Source organism: Emydura macquarii, unplaced genomic scaffold, assembly GCF_026122565.2.
Source record: "Emydura macquarii macquarii isolate MOO-44397 ecotype Brisbane River unplaced genomic scaffold, CSIRO-AGI_Emac_v2 contig_67, whole genome shotgun sequence".
Taxonomy (NCBI): domain Eukaryota; kingdom Metazoa; phylum Chordata; order Testudines; family Chelidae; genus Emydura; species Emydura macquarii.
Genome location: NW_027130204.1, coordinates 11,769,394 through 11,786,329, shown reverse-complemented (window position 1 = coordinate 11,786,329; position 16,936 = coordinate 11,769,394). Strand labels below are relative to the sequence as shown.

General features: G+C 42.6%; 1 long non-coding RNA gene across 1 annotated transcript in view; it reads right to left on the bottom strand.

Moving 5' to 3' along the window:
- LOC137143720 (uncharacterized) overlaps positions 1-14,980 on the bottom strand; it is a 44,461-nt gene extending 29,481 nt beyond the window's left edge. Inside the window, exon 1 of the long non-coding RNA XR_010917249.1 lies at positions 14,913-14,980. This is a non-coding gene — a long non-coding RNA (uncharacterized lncRNA). The remainder of the gene's footprint in view (positions 1-14,912) is intronic.
- Between the last annotated feature and the right edge of the window lie 1,956 nt (positions 14,981-16,936).

Sequence of the window (16,936 nt, the reverse complement as noted above, 5' to 3'; positions counted from 1 at the left end):
TTGGAATTCTTTGAAGGGGTCAGCAAACGTGAACAAGAGTGATCCAGTGGATATAGTGCATTTTGTCAAAAGCTTTCTGAAAGTCTAAATCCTTCACCAAAGGCTCTTAAGCAAAGTAAGCAGTCTTGGGATAAGAGGGAATGTCCTCTCCTGGATCAGAACTAATTAAAAGATAGGAAACAGAGGGTAGGAATAAATGGTCAATTTTCAGAACTCAGAGAGGTAAATAATAGTGTCCCCCAGGGGTCTGGGACTAGTACTGTTCAACATATTCATAATGATCTGGAAAAAATGGCAAACAGTGAGGTGGCAAAGTTTGCAGATAATACAAAACTACTCAAGCTAGTTAAGTCCATAGCAGACTGTGGAGACTTACAAAGGGATTTCACAAAACTGGGAGACTGAGCAACAAAACGGCAGATGAAATTCAAAGTTGATAAATGCAAAGTAATGCACATTGGAAAACATAATCCCAGCTATACATATGAAATGATGGGGGTCTAAATTAGCTGTTACCACTCAAGAAAGATCTTGGAGTCATCATGGATAGTGCTATGAAAACATCTGCTCAGTGTACAGTGACAGTCAAAAATGCTAACAGAATGTTGGGAATTGTTAGGAAAGGAGTAGATAATAAGACAGAAAATACCATAATGCCGCTATATAAATCCATGGTATGCCCACATATTGAATATTGCATGCAGATGTGATTGCCCCAACTCAAAAAAGACACATTAGAATTGAAAAAAGCTACAGAGAAGGGCAACAAAATGCTTAGGGATTTGGTACAGTTTCCATATGAGGAGAGCCTGGGAATTCTCAGCTTGGAAAAGAGACAACTAAGAAGGAATACGACAGAGATCTATAAAGTCTTGACTGGTGTGGAGAAAGTAAATAAGGAGGTGTTTTTACTCTTTCACATACCACAAGAATTAGGGGTCACCAAATGAAATTAATAGGCAGCAGGTTTAAAACGAATTTCTTCACACAATACACTGTGGAACTCTTTGCCAGGGGATGTTGTGAAGGCCAAAACTATAACAAAGGTTCTAAAAAGAACTAGATAAATTCATGGAGGATAGGTCCATCAGTGACTACTAGCCAGGATGATCAGGGATGCAACAACATGGTCTGAGTGTCCTTAGCCTCTGTTTGCCAGAACCTGGGAGTGGGCGACAGAGGAGGGATCATTTGATGATTGCTAGTTCTGTTCATTCCCTCAGAAGCACCTGGTATTAGCCACTGTCGGAAGACAGGGTACTGGGCTAGATGGACCATTAGTCTGACCCCGTATGGTCATTCTTATGCTTTTATGAAATCCCCATTCAGCCTGTCTGTGGTATCCTCACCTAATACTGATATGGGTAACTATATTCTGCCTATGGTAGAGGCCTTTCTCTTACAGTTTCTACTAGGTATAATATTATTCTGCATTGCCTGACCTAAAGACATGTGCAGTTTGGGCATGCACCATCAAAAGGCTACCATGTTCCAGGCCAGAATCACCATCATCTAAAGATGCCCTAGACATGTCCCCCAGTCATGCTCCTGTGATAAAGGCTGGAGCAGCTGGCATAGGAACTGCTGTGGTAGCTCTATGACATGATCCCCAATGCAAAGCAGTCAGAAGAGTGACAAAATCTGACATGAAGTGTTTTGGGAGTCAGTCCTCCAGATGAAATACATTCTATTAAAACAAGTTATCAGTATTATTTGCAAGCCCACATTCCTTCCCCAATAAAACAAGTGATAACAAGGTTGTGTGAGGCCTCTTGCTGAGAGGACAATTGTGCTGTGCTAGCCCACAAATCCACTAAGGAAGCACGCCTCTTCTTATCATCATTGCCCACATGCTATAAAGCATCATTCACCAGCACAATTCTCACGTGAACAAAATTTCTCTCTTATTCAGTGCTTCTGTGTCGTATCTTTCATAAAAACATCTCAGTTCACAAGCTAAAGTCACTCCCTGCCTCTGTCCTGGGCAGCCCACACCCTAAGGTCCCTGGCCTGCAAAGACTTAGACCCATGCTTATCTTGTAGCCCCACTAAAGTCCATGAAGCAACTCATAGTGAATAAGGTGAAGCATGTGCTTAAGTCTTTTCTGGATTGGGGTCTAAGTATGTTTGAGCTGTACAAAGGGGCCCCAAACCCAACAGGTGGTTTTGGTTGCTATCACAATACCAATGATCAAGTAATTTCTTCACAATGAATAATTTGTTCCGTTCTACAGGGAGGAAAGGAAACGCAGTAAGAAGACTCCCACACTGGGACAGTAGGAGCCTCTCTGTCTATTGCTACCCATGTATCTACATGGGAAACAAGTAAAAAGCAAGAGAGAACACAGCGCTTCTAACAGACTTTAAAGGGATCATTGTGTAGGAAAATTCTCTCTCAACATGAAAATCAAAAGGTGTATAATGGCAGAGAGACAGCACCTGCCCCTCAGTGACAGCTTCATGTTTATTTATTCTTAGAAAAAAAATAAATAAAAAGGAGATACTAAAGCAAAGACATGATAATTTTATTCCCAGATCAAATAAAGGAACACGGAATGTGTTCTCATCAAAGTGATTACTTTAGGGGGAACTAATGCAATGAATGTTATTAAATGAAACAACCTCTTTATAGAGCGTCTCACATTAAGATTTTAGTGTAAGTAATATTTGTGTCAGCCAAAATGACATGAGACAAAAAGTCTTGTTGAAGATATGGGAAGTCCTTTCTAAAAACCTAATGAACAAGCCACATGCACTGTTGTAAGCTTTCATATCAGATGGCGCTTTTCCAATAGCGAGCATGCATTTATACATCTTTATAGATGTTTTTTCATATTCAAACAAATATATTCCTGTGAATGACCCCCCAAAAATTAGATAGTGCTTATTGTGATTTTTCTGCAGCAAACAATCCCTGGTTCTGCTCCAAATGTAGCTCTGAGAAACAGAGACCTCAGGAGCAAAACCAACAGTCATTTTGTCTGTCCAAAATCTTTAGGTTTAAATTTAGCTTTCAGAGGCTGGTATACATAACACTAAAATCAATGATTAATCAATAGAAACAATAGGTTGAAACCTCAGCTATGGATAAACACAGCTGGGAAAGAGTTTTATGTCTCTCCCTCCATGAACCTGGGGGCCATGTGGAGAAGTGGTGACTCTACAGCTCTCCCTACGACCAGTGAAACCTCAAGGAGGCAGAGCAGTGCAAAGGAGCTGTATCTGAGCCAGAGATTAGGCCATGAAAGATATTGAGAAGCATAATGATATTGATATATTTTTATACATGTGTAGTGCCCTCTCTCTTTACACACACACACACACACACACACACACAGGTTGTGTGATCAAATAGATCAAAGTAAAGCAATATCCCTTTGGCCACATCATTCATTCTGTATATCTTGAGCAGTGCACCTATGTTTCAGCATATACCTGAAGTCCTAAGGTGATTTTCTATTGTGATAAGAGTCTTAGGGCTTGTCTACATGAACAATGAGTTTGTGGCAAGCCAGAGTGTGAGTCTACCCCTGCATGAGCCTGCTACAGATTTAACTGTCCAGGTGGACCCTGCTTGCTTGTTTTCACAGCTCATTGATTTCAAAGAGGTCTAGCTCAAAGTGCATTAGAGTAGATCAAAGCACTTTAATGAACTGTTAACGTGTGTCAGCAGGTCCACATGGACAGCAGAGCACAGACAATCCAGGAAGTTTTTGGAGAGTGTTGCGGACAACTTCCTGGTGCAAATGCTGGAGCAACCAACTAGGGGCCGTGCTCCTCTTGACCTGCTTTTCACAAACAGGGAAGATTTGGTTGGGGAAATAGAAGTGGGTGGCAACCTAGGCAGCAGTGACCATGAGATGGTAGAGTTCAAGATCCTGACAAAAGGAAGAAAGGAGAACAGCAGGATATGGACCATGGATTTCAGAAAAGCAGACTTTGACTCCCTCAGGGAGCTGATGGCAGGATCCCCTGAAAGGCTAACATGAGGGGGAAAGGAATCCAAGAGAGCTGGCTGTATTTTAAAGAAACCTTATTGAGGGCGCAGGGACAAACCATCCCAATGTGCAGAAAGAATAGCAAATATGGTAGGTGACCAGCTTGGCTTAACAAAGAAGTCTTTGGTGAGCTTAAACACAAAAGAAGCTTACAAGAAGTGGAAGCTTGGTCAGATGACAGGGGAGGATTATAAAAATACTGCTCGAGCATGCAGGAATGAAAATCAGGAAGGCCAAAGTGCAATTGGAGTTGCAGCTAGCAAGGGACATGAAAGGGAACAAGAAGGGTTTCTACAGGTATGTTACCAACAAAAAGAGGATTAGAGAAAGTGTGGGCCCCTTACAGAATGGGGGAGGCAACGTAGTGACAGACGAAGTGGAGAAAGCTGAGGTACTCGATGTCTTTTTTGCCTCTGTCTTCACAGACAAGGTCAGCTCCCAGACTATTGCATTGGGCGGCACAGAATGGGGAGGAGGTGAACATCCCTCAGTGCTGAAGGAACAGGTTCAGGACTATTTAGAAAGATTGGACACACACAAGTCTACAGGGCCAGATGCAATGTATCCGAGGGTGTTGAGGGAGTTGGCTGATGTGATTTCAGAGCCATTGGCTATTATCTTTGAAAGCTCGTGGCAGTTGGGGGAGGTCCCTGATGATTGGAAAAAGGCAAATATAGTGCCCATCTTCAAGAAAGGGAAGAAAGAGGATCCAGGGAACTACAGACCGGTCAGCCTCACCTCAATTCCTGGAAAAACCATGGAGCAGGTCCTCAAGGAATCTATTTTAAGGCACTTGGAGGAGAGGAAGGTGATCAGGAACAGTCAATATGGATTCACCAAGGGCAAGTCATGCCTGACCAACCTGATTGCCTTCCATGAAGAGGTGACTGGCTCTGTGGATGTGGGGAAAGCAGTGGACGTGATATACCTTGACTTTAGCAAAGCTTTTGATACACTCCCCCACAGTATTCTTATCAGCAAGTTAAAGAAGTATGGGTTGGATGAATGGACTCTAAAATGGATAGAGAGCTGGCTAGATCATCGGACTCAACGAGTAGTGATCAATGGTTCCATGTCTAGCTGGCAGCCGGTCACAAGTGGAGTGCCCCAGGGGTCGATCCTGGGGCCAGTTTTGTTCAACATCTTCATTAACAATCTGGAGGATGGGGTAGATTGCACCCTCAGCAAGTTTGCAGATGACACTAAGCTAGGGGGAGTGGTAGATACCCTGGAAGGTAGGGATAGGCTACAGAGGGACCTAGACAAATTGGAGGATTGGGCCAAAAGAAATCTGATGAGGTTCAACAAGGACAAATGCAGAGTCCTCCACTTAGGACGGAAGAATCCCATGCACAGCTACAGACTGAGGACCGATGAGCTAGGCAACACTTCTGCAGAGAAGGACCTGGGAGTTACAGTGGATAAGAAGCTGGATATGAGTCAGCAGTGTGCCCTGGTGGCCAAGAAGGCAAATAGCATATTGGGCTGCATTAGTAGGAGCATTGCCAGCAGATCAAGGGAAGTTATTATTTCCCTCTATTTGGCATTGGTGAGGCCGCATTTGGAGTATTGTGTCCAGTTTTGGGCCCCCCAAAGGATGTGGACAAGTTGGAGGTAGTTCAGCGGAGGGCAACAAAAATTATTAGGGGGCTGGAGCACAAAACTTTTGAGGAGAGACTGAGGGAACTAGGCTTGTTTAGTCTGCAGAAGAGAAGAATGAGGGGAGATTTGATAGCAGCCTTTAACTACCTGAAAGGGGGTTCCAGGGAGGATGGAGCTAGGCTGTTCTCAGTGGTGGTAGATGACAGAACAAGGAGCAATAGTCTCAAGTTGCAGTGGGGGAGATCTAGGTTGGACATTAGGAAAAAGTTTTTCACTAGGAGGGTGGTGAAGCACTGGAATGGGTTACCTAGGGAGGTGGTGGAATCTCCATCTTTAGAGGTTTTTAAGCTGCGGCTTGACAAAGCCCTGGCTGGGATGATTTAGCTGAGGTTAGTCCTGCTTTGAGCAGGGGGTTGGACTAGATGACCTCCTGAGGTCCCTTCCAACTCGATGATTCTATGATTCTATGACAGTTAGTCCACAGCTGGCTCGTGCCAGTTAGATTCGCTCCCTAGTGTGTCACAAACTGAACGTTCATGTAGACAAGCCCTTGGATGCCCCAAGAGGTGCATATATATAAAACAGTATTATAATCAAGTCCTTGGAAACACCAAGGTTCATAGGCACATAGAAGTTAGAGATGGAAAAACCCTATTAGGTTATCCCTATAATACATTTTCTAGTGTTTTCTTCACTCTAGTTTTATCTTAGGTACTTATATATGGCTGCTATTACTGTAGCTGACAGCCTTCAGTGTATTTATTCTCAAAAACGTGACTTGCCCAAGGTCATATGAGAAGTCTGTGGCAGAGCAGGGAATTAAAACCAGAGCTAGCCCAAATCCCTAGCTAGCACCTTAATACCACACTGTTCTTCTGTTTTCTAGCAACACAGCTTCCATCTCTTCTCTTGGGTGACTATTCGACAATTTCTGCAGAGGGGTTAGTGAGTCAGCAGCAGGACAGAGTGGGTGCATGCTGGGCCTGTGATCCTGGCGTTGATGGGTCCTGTGCTTGCTGCTACTGTGCTCCAGCATCTGGGTGGGCTCAGTGCAGAGATTGCACAAGTTACTGAGCATGATACAGGTCTCACTAGGTGAAATTCTGTGGTCTGTGTAGCACCCGAGGTTAGATTAGATGGTCATTATGCTCCCTTCTTCCCTCAAATACCTAGGAAACTCATACCCTCAAATACCTAGGAAACTAAGTATAATGGACACATTTTATATTCGAAGTGCGTGCATGTTGTGGGTGGGAAGGGAATTTTAGGTTTCCACAAGCATTTGCTTTGGAAGAGTCCAGCTGCTTTTTTGCTTTCAACCCTAAACATTAGTTTACTTTGGTTCCTTCTACTTCATCCCCTAGGAAAAGGGCCAGAATCCCACTTCTAACAACCAACTCACCCACCCAGGGTTTCTCCTGTAAGTGATTTGAAGAGAATCTCTACATATAATCTCAATTGCATTTAAAATAAATAAATAAATAAAATAAGGGGGGGGGGGGGAGGCGTGCAATTTTCTAGCCCTTTATCTTGTGGAGGAGGAAAAAAAAAAAAAAAAAGCCCAAGAATGTAAACTGATATAAACCAAACCACCAGGGCTGAAATGAATGAGCACTTGGGCTGCCTTTTTCAGCAGGAGTCTGTGGTGGAGCTAAGGCTTGCCTCTCACACGTATACCCTGTATGGAAAAGGAGACTTGAATTTAGGGTGTAGCCTAAAGCATCAGCTCACTAACTTTCCCCCAAATTCATAGGCCAGCCCCATGCATAGTAATGCGGATCACTGTTGACTGGAGTTAGTTGGTTTGGGGGAGGTAGAAGGATAAAAACACATTCTAAACCTACTTCTGTCCTCCCCACTTTTAATTCTCTTAAATCAGGGGAGCCCATGGCAGCAGGCTTCACAGACACCAAACACTGGTCTGTTAGTTATGATAGTTCAGGGTCATGAGATGACAGCAAAGCGGCACGTGATAACAGAACTAGAGAACTCTGCTATCATTTGACAGGCTGAATAATGAGATTCTTTTAAGCTTAGAGGAAATATGTTTTTAACACCATATAAACTCTCCATTTCCCTAGGATAGGCTTCATATTTTAAACTTATCAGTTTTTACTACCAGACTCTGACTTCTTCAGCCATAGCATTTACAAGTGATGTCAGATCATACTGGCACCACCAGGTCTGTCTCGAGAAGATTAACAGACATTTCAACCTCCTTCTACAAGGTATCATCAGAAACATAATGGAATAATAAACAGAATAGCATATGAAAAATGCCTGAGGACTCTCCAAAATTCAGCAAAAAGGCTATAATGTGGAGAAGGATAATGATGCTTCATCTCATAACTCTCAACTGGCCATTCCTTCACTGTCAATTGAATACAAATCCCAGCAACCTTGAATAATGCAGTGAAGAGGTTGTGTATATTACACAATTTACTCAATTAAAAATCAGGGCTCTTGCTGTGACTAAGTAGCCAGATTCTCATTTACAGTAAGGCCCTTTACACCATTCTGACAATGTGAGGTGCAGTTGTAGTACATGTATATGTAATGTACACTGCCTTAGTGTAAATGAGAATGGGGCCCAAAGTGTTAACTGTTAGGATAGTACATCTTCATTGAATAATCCATTTAATAGCCACACCTTTACCAGACAGTTTGTAAGGTAGCCACGATGGTTTAGTAGCCATTCCTTTATCCTGCAAGTCACAAAGGAAAAGAATCAAATTCAATGGCAGCCACGCCCACTTTTAAACCACATGGAGCAGTCGTACCTTTATTTAGAAAATCAACTTCAATTAAGTACGAAGATACTGAACCTTTCCCTCAAGCAAAATTGTTCTGTGAAAACAATGGGGCCAGAGGCTGATCCTGCTGACACTGGCACATATTCAGACTTGGTATCATGGACTGTGACTGAATTCAGAATTTGACTCAACAATGTCACTGTGAGGGAATCCACCAAATGCCTCCAAATCCACCAAAGACCTCTAATATCACTTATTCTGAAATGCCGCCAGGGCACTCTGAATCTCAACTACATTCAAATCCCACTGTCGCAAATAAAAGTGAATCAACATCTCTGTACCGGCTCAGTCCAGAAGGAGTAATTTAAATGTCTTTAGTGGAAATACCCACATGGGAAAGGCTGAAGTATTAGGCTAAAAATGGCTGGCAACCAAAAGACAGCAGAAAAAAAAAAAGCCAGATTTTTAGGTGATGTAAATTAGCGTAACTCTATTGTTTCCAGTGGAGCCCAGTTGAGTCAAGGGAGCGATGTTGATGTGCATCTCCCAAGCTCTGGTCTAAAGATTTTATTTTTTGACTTAAAGACCGTTTTTCTCCCAAAGATTACTTGCCATCTACTCCCCAAGCACGAAGAGTAAATAAAGAAAAAAATCAATGTTTTGGATTTTTGACAATTAATTTCGATCATTAATCAAGGATTTTAAAAGCCAACTCAGAAGGAAGGGCAAAGTCCCTGTGCTGATGAGGCACATATAAAGAATGTTACTCTTTTAATCTAGCACGCATAATAAAGCCATCGTGTCATTGTCTCATCGACTGCACCACGCTGAAGCAAACCAGTCTCAAGCTGAAAAGCAGAGGGCGAGTGCCCCAACCTTATGACTAGAGGTGTGCAAACCATTACAATGAAACCCCATGGCAGGTTAAATACATCTTACTTCAGATTTCCTTACCAACTCAAAATCGGGCCGACACATTCTTGAGCCCTCTGAATCCTTTCTGTGGAATCTAGGAGGTCACAATCCCAATAAAGCTCTAATGGATGAACAGATGTTTGGTCCTGGATTTTAAAAAAGGAGGTACGGAGAGCCTTATTAACTAGTCTCTCTCTCTTTGCCCACAGGCTATGGTGACGGCCACCATCTTTGGATGCTACACTGTGGATTGAAGCAGGAGCTAAAACTGTGAGTGGCAAGAGCTTGAACTAGAGAATCAATGCTCTGTAGCTGCGAGCTGTTACAACTCATATTCTCCATGGATTGGCACAGAGGAGGACTTGTAACCCACCGGTGAGTATGTTTTACATTACCATTACCTCCACATTTTTTATTATAATAGGATTCTCCCTTATCCGAATGCAAGTCCAACTGGGTAATGAACAATTCCTGACCAAATAAACAGCACAGAGAAAAAGTGATTTAAAAGCTTATTGTGGGGGGTCTCAGAGTGTTGACAGCCTACTGAACTAATATGCAGTCTGCATTTTCTGTCTAGAACTCACTGAAAAAGTCCTGTCCCTATTTTCAAAGGGTCTTATGTAAAACCTAGGGCAGATTCTTCAGGGAGATCTTTTTTTCTGTCCTAATTTTCCTTATCATGATTACAGAGGGCATCTTTCCAGGACATTACACTGAGCATTTAAACTTCTCTCATATGGTAAGTAGAGGAGAAAACAATATTTTTTGCAACTGCCAGGCTAATCCAGAATGCCCCTGATACTAGTGATAACGGTCAGACTTTTGTTCTTAAAGTTCATCAGCATGAAAATGAAAACATCTTCTCCTTATAATCTTCCAAATTTAAGCAAGTGCTCAGAGGAAGAAGTTTGATACAAACCCCTAATTAAATTCAGGAGTGCGAGAACATTTGTTTATGTCTGGCATCCAACCTCACTTCCTAAGTCTCTAAGACATTTTTTCAATCAAAGGTTTGAAATGTTATTTAAATGTAACTCTGAAAAAATCCAGTAATCCAGCAACCTGGGAATCCAGCAAAAATAGCGTGAGAGAGATGGAGAATATAAAAGTGGAAAAAGGTCCAAGGAAGGTCTCAGAAGTGCTGACACCATTATGCAATATGCATGATTAGGACAAAGAAATTTCCACGTTCTAATTTTGGTACGTTTAGACACAAAGGTGAGAAAATGAACCAGAAAGCAACACATTCAGGACCAGATTAGAATGGAGAAAAAAACCCAGCGACCTTGAACCCTTCTGATCTGCAAGGCTATGCATGTGCCCCACTGTCAGTCCTGGCTGAGCTTCCCCTTGTGGAGGCTCAACAGGCAGCTGTGTACAGACCCACAGGCTGGATCAGTATGCCTCTAAGCTCCTCTGGCAGTCTCTAGCCACAGTCTGTGATTCTGGCCTTGCAGGTACCTTTCCTAAGAATAGACTCAATCTGGTGGTAACACTTCTAGGGAAAGGGGCCCCATAGTCCAGCTGTTCTGGATCCCCAGGATTAGGGCTGACCCTGTAAGACACCCCAACTGCTCAAACACACTCTCCCCAGAGCTCAACCCACACATAGTCCAGTTTTTAGTTTAATCCTTCAGGGATAGGGGTCAGTTGAAGTAACACAGATTTTCAATGGAATTGCTAACCCAAAATCACTCTTTACTCATAAAACAAAGAAACACCTGGATGTAATTCCTGCCACCATTCTTGAGCATTCTTTGCGTTTTGGTAAGTGCCTTCAGGGATTTGTATGTACCGTCTCCTAGGTCCTACCACCTCAGTTCAGTCTTCTCTCTCTGATTACGGAATCAAAGCAAGCTCTCTTTAGCTTGTGTGGATCCAGCACCCAAAAAGCTCCCCAGCTAACAGAGCATGTCCCTTTGTCAGTGTTCCCTGAATCTCCCAGAGTCTGTGTTTTTAGAAACCAGTTCTAATGTCTTGTGTCTTCGCTTTTTCTTTTTCCTGGGAATTTTCCACTGATCTAACTCCTGCAAGCAACCCGGGTAGAACTGATTCTTCTGTAGATTACAGCCATCCCATTGTTCTAAGATCTTCCCATTTGAATGGAAGGCTATTCAAGTTAAAGTCTCTCCCTTGCTGCAGGCCTGGGAGATGTGACACAACCCTTGATAGCAAATGGCTGATTCAATATACAGAGAGTATTCGGTGATGCAGCAACTTAACAAAATCAACCAAAATTCACAAGTTTCACAGGGAAATTTCCCAAACTATTACACCCAGCAACATGGTTACAGAACACACATTGAGATCAAGGCAATGCAAGATTGTAAGTGGCTAATGCCACTACACTGGAAATGCTTTGGTCCTGGAAAGCATCTGACTACCTGGTCCAATGTGAAACAATGTGTGAATGCCAGGTGAGCTAAATATTCAACTGAGAAAAAGTTACTGGATGAAACAGAAGTCTTGTTAGAGGAATTTGTAACCCTTCCCAGGATTGCATTTCTAGGCCTAGTCCTAAGAAGTGCTGAATACTCAACTCTGATTGGCTCAGGCCCAAAGCCCCTGAAATTCTGTTGTAAAGTTGTTCAGGGACTTGTTTTGGGAAAGATGGAATCAATGTCTAGGAAGCTTTGAGTGACAGAAGGATGTCTTAATAAATGAGACTGCTCAAGAGTTCATTATTGCACAACTCTTTAGTGGAAAGGAAGGAGGAAATCTTAGTTTCAGCACAACGCTTAGGAAGATAGGACATCAAGAATCTTGTGCTCTGGCACAAACCACAGGCATTAGGGAAATGGGTTGCAAGGAAGCCCTGAGAAATGTGGACAGCGTAACCTTGGCTCTATTCTATATATGTTTTTATATCACACATCACTGTGGTAGCTGAGTGCTTTCTGTGGTGTGTTAAGCAACGTGATTAAACATCTGTCACTTGTTGTTTGCTCTTTCAATCTTTCCCCAGAGAGGTGTTTAGTGGAGTGTCTTGGTTTGGTGTTTATATTAAAAAAAGGGTAGGTCAAAGAAATGTTCACTTAGACTGGAAGGTGGTGAGGTTTGTCATGGCCCTTACTTCCTGGGAAGTTCATTCTAGTCTTGGACCGCCCTCAGAGAAAGTTCTGTCTCTGGCATAGATGGGCTTTACTCTTATTGTTGAGAATAACGTTGTGCCACAGGAGTGTAGCTAATGACCATGGTCTTTGTCCCAGAGCTTTAGCCAATCTTTCAGATATCTTGCGCCCAGGGCATGGAGTGTTATGAAGCACTAAGATCCTGAACTTGATTTGCAATCCTTTGGGCAGCCAGCACAGATAGAGAACAAGTTTGGTACATTTGTGGTAGCCTGTTTTGCTAAGCAGAGGGGCTGCAGTTGGAGTTTTCCTACGTACTGAATTAGTTGGAATTTCCTAAGTAAGTGCTGAAGACTTCATGCCCAGTTATACTGTATTGGTGTGATCCAGACAAGAAGTGATGAAAACAACAATAACTGAAGCCAGGTCGTTGTCTGCCAGAATGGGATGGAGTTTCCTAGCCAAGTGGAGATAGTAGAAATCGTTACTCCCAGATGCTACTATGTGAGACCTCATTGTTAGCAAGGAATCCCATATTATCCCTAAACAACATGCTGAATTGACCTATTGTGGGTGTTATCTTTAACCAGTATGCGACTTCTGCTTTGCCTCTTCCTTAGCTAGAACTATCCTGCTCCAGCCAATAGCTACAGAACCAGTCATGGTTCACTCTTAAAACTCATTATCAGAAGCAGTTGTAGGGGCCTCGTTTTGTTAACTGGCTTTCCTGTCCTGGGGAAAAAATCCCCACCCCTTTTCTTCTCCATTATTGGGTTTTGTGCTGAATCAGGACTTTCTGACTCACACAGCAGATGGAAGTTACTTGTTCCTTGGAAACAGTCAAGCAGTAGGAGGATCCTTTACAAAAGGTTGTGAGGTTGTGAGGTAGCCAAAGGTTGTGACATCTTTCAGCAAAGATGAACAGCAGCTTTTCTTCTTTAATTTCAGTTTAGTTTTTCCAGCACTTATGCGGACACAGAAGTAATTGGTTGTACAGCAGGCTCTGGTGTTGGGAGCAACTTGGATGCGACAGGTCAGCTTCATGCTTGCTGCCATGGAGAGGTGGTAAATTACAACTCCTTACATTAATCTGACTCATTGTAGCTTAGGAGGATGCATCCAAGATGTAAGGCCACTTATCCTACCTCATGGTCAGAAGAGGGTAACTTTAGTTTCTGCCGGAGCCCTGACCAAGGAATTTGCTGAGGGGGTAGAGTGGATCACTAACCCTGCCTTCTTTTGGGCTGGGGGCTGGCTGCCTCCATAGCACTTTGGAAGAGCGGAAGGCCACTTTGCACAACTGCATCCTCCTCTATGGCAGTCTTTCCACTGCCTGAAATACTGCAACTGTGGTTATGCCATCATAAGACAGGTGGGATTTCAGCTCTCCAAATGATCATAGAGCCCAAATACTCTCAGTGCATCATAGTGGGCCATATTTGGCTCTCAGTTACATGGGTATAAACCTACAGTAACACCAAATCAAGTCAGTGAAGCTGCTCCAGATTTACACCCATGTAACTGAAAGCAAAGATTGGCCCAATCTCTTTAGGCCCAATTTACTATATGGCTGGCAGTGGCTTAGCAACAGTGACATTTCCATATAGTTTTTTCCAGGTTACTTCCAAGCGCAGGTGCCCTGAACAGGTAGTTTTTCTTGGAATCATGGTAATCGATTCATGCTACCATCTAGCCCCATAGGTGATCGATAGCATAGTTTTCAGAGAGAAAAATTCCCCGTCTATAATGACCAGAGAAACTGCCACCAATAGAGCTGATCACTAGTGTTCAAACTTCAACTTTTTGGTGCAATTAGCCATCCAATTTTTGATGGAAAAAATGGGTAAAGTTCACAATCCCCTCCTCCCCTCCAACCATTATCGTGTTTTCAACCAACTCTAATTAGCAACAGCTGTGTTTAAACATGGTTTCAGCAATATTATGGCAGGGCCATTTCTTTAGTGATTTTTGACATCCAGCCCAATTTCCATCTTTACTTCTGTTGATCTATTTGCAGCTTTATTTTCCACTTCTAGGATTCCTTGATGTTTTAATAAACCATAGCAGGTTCCATGGTGGCTTGTATTGCACTGGGAGGAAAGGCACATATCCCTGTTTGCTCCTCTCTACAAAGTTTTCCTGGATATTTACTCCATATATCCTGCTGTATAAGAATGTACTTGAATTACTATCAGATCTTCCTGGGAAAAAATGTTTACAATCATGACTAATGGTGGAAGATAATTGAGCTCTTGGAATCGTAATTCCAGCTGGGCATTTGGTTTTAGTACATCCTGGGTGTTCCTCATGTCTATATTTGCTTTCCATGTCTGCACTTGCCTTCACTCTGTCAATGCCAGCCTGTATTCCACGTTTATCGATAACTTTCTTTTTGAATGGTGAATTTGCACTCTGACTCAAGTAAAAGCAACACACAAACATCCTCCAACCCTCCACCCCAATCAATTCAAATGTGTTAAAGTCTTTCGCAATGCAGCGGGAACCTAACCATGTGGTTAATTTATGAGCTCAAAACTGACATTCCATAAGCTGCTGCAATTATTCTTTACCTTAAAACTGTGACATGTTTTCATAGCTTCTAATTGTGTCTGACAGAGAGATGCCACTACGACTTTGTCTTCACCCTTTGAGAAAAGTTCAAATAAAGTAAATAAATAAAAAAATGAATCAAAAATAAAAAAAAATCAGCCACCCTCAGCAATTCCTCTTTCCCACCCAAACTGGCCTAACCTACTTCTGACATGTGGAAACCTTTCCTATAGCATAAGATCAGCTTCTTCTTGCCATTGAGATAACACCCAGATTTCCTTCCAGGTATCAGGGCTTAAGGGTTTTCTTTGTGGACTCAGAACAGGGCCTGCTTTAATATCCTCATAGATTTATTAGTCAAAGCTGAAGAGACAGTGTGGAGGTTAGCAATTTCCACTGAACTAAAAGACCATGAACATTAGTAATGACTATAGTAGAAGAATAATTCAACACTAGCAATGACTGCAGTAGAAGGACAGTAACTGAACACTAGTAATAATTGTAGTGGCAATAGACTGAATACTAGTAATGACTAGTAGTAAACTAGTAATTAGTGGTGCTATATTTGGCTTGGATCCTGCTGGCTATTCTGCCTCTGATCCAGCAAGCACTGGAGCACATGCTTAAGTGCAAGGATGTAAGTGGTCGCCACTGAAGTCATGCTTGAATTCAACCATGTGCTTAAATGCTTTGCTGAATCAGGGTCAGGCTTACCTTGTAGAATCGTGTCCACTGTAATTTTAGGGTAAAATTAAGCTCAAAGCCTTCTGCACCAAGCAAGTCCCGCACAGAGGATGCATAGCGGGGATCTACTGGTCAGCCTGCCACACGAGTGTGTATATAGTTGTACATAAGTGGATAGAACGCAATAAATTTGCAGAACAATTTACTGCTCTGAGCAGTTTATAATCTAAGGGCTGATTGTGCAAACATGGTCAGGGTCCTGCTGGCTACCATGAAGAGTCCCACTGAAAAGCTGCAAAAATGTATAGCAAAATAAAAAAGATCCTTTATAAATTAAAGTAATGGGTAGTAGACATTGCGCTGGATAAGAATTGCTTGTAGGGTTGGGCGCTACAGCAGATATAAGACAAAGACAAGTCAAGACATGTTGCAGATCCCTCATTAAAGGATAATGGGTATGCTCTGCATTCCACCTCATATGTTTACATATGCTGCACTCTTATCTTGCAAAATGTCCCAGCCTACATTTTCGAAAGTGACTAATGATTTTGGGTGGCCCGTGGCTCCATTCTCAGCTGCCCAACTTACAACACCTTAGAGAGAGTCTGGTTTTCAGTGCTGACCACTCACTGTTTGAAAATCAGGCCCCTTTTGAAGTGTTTCAAGTTGAGGATCTAAAAATTGGGGCACCCCAAGGTTGTCACTTTTGAAAATAAAGGCTCTATCCTTACAGACTCAGTTATGCAAAAATCAAGGAAATACAGACTAGGAAGAGAGGGGTTCCTTACACTGCTTCTTCCTCCCCCAAAAAAGGAAAGAATGCTGTGTGTGTTTATGAATGTAAGCAATATTGCCATCATTAAGTCTTCAGCAACCAAGAGTCCCATCCCCTAAAAATAATAAGCCTGGATTAAAAATTGTGAGATTTTAAAGGGAAAATATATATCTAGAGAGAGAGAGAGAGAGATTCATGTTTTGAATGTCCAAAACCCCTGATTTGCACACACAAGTACCATTTGCACACACAAACCAAGCTGTTTGTTATGGAAAGGTGTTCCACAGTCCACCCCCTGTGACAGTATGGGGAATTCACATTCTAGCATTGGCCAGGGGACATCCCAGGCCCACGTGTTGAAGATTCATTTGAGGAAGGGCCCAAGGAATAGCCCAGAGGGGGAGCAGCCCCCAGAAACATGTGGAACCAGAACCTGGTAAGCAGTGCCTGCCATCTTTGTTGTAATAATGGTCAGAGCTGCAGATTTCTGGACTATGACCAATGCAACTATTATTATAATGGATATTACATGCAGGGGGTTGGATTTAGTTTCAGATGAGGGCAGAAGCCATGCCATTTCCCTGG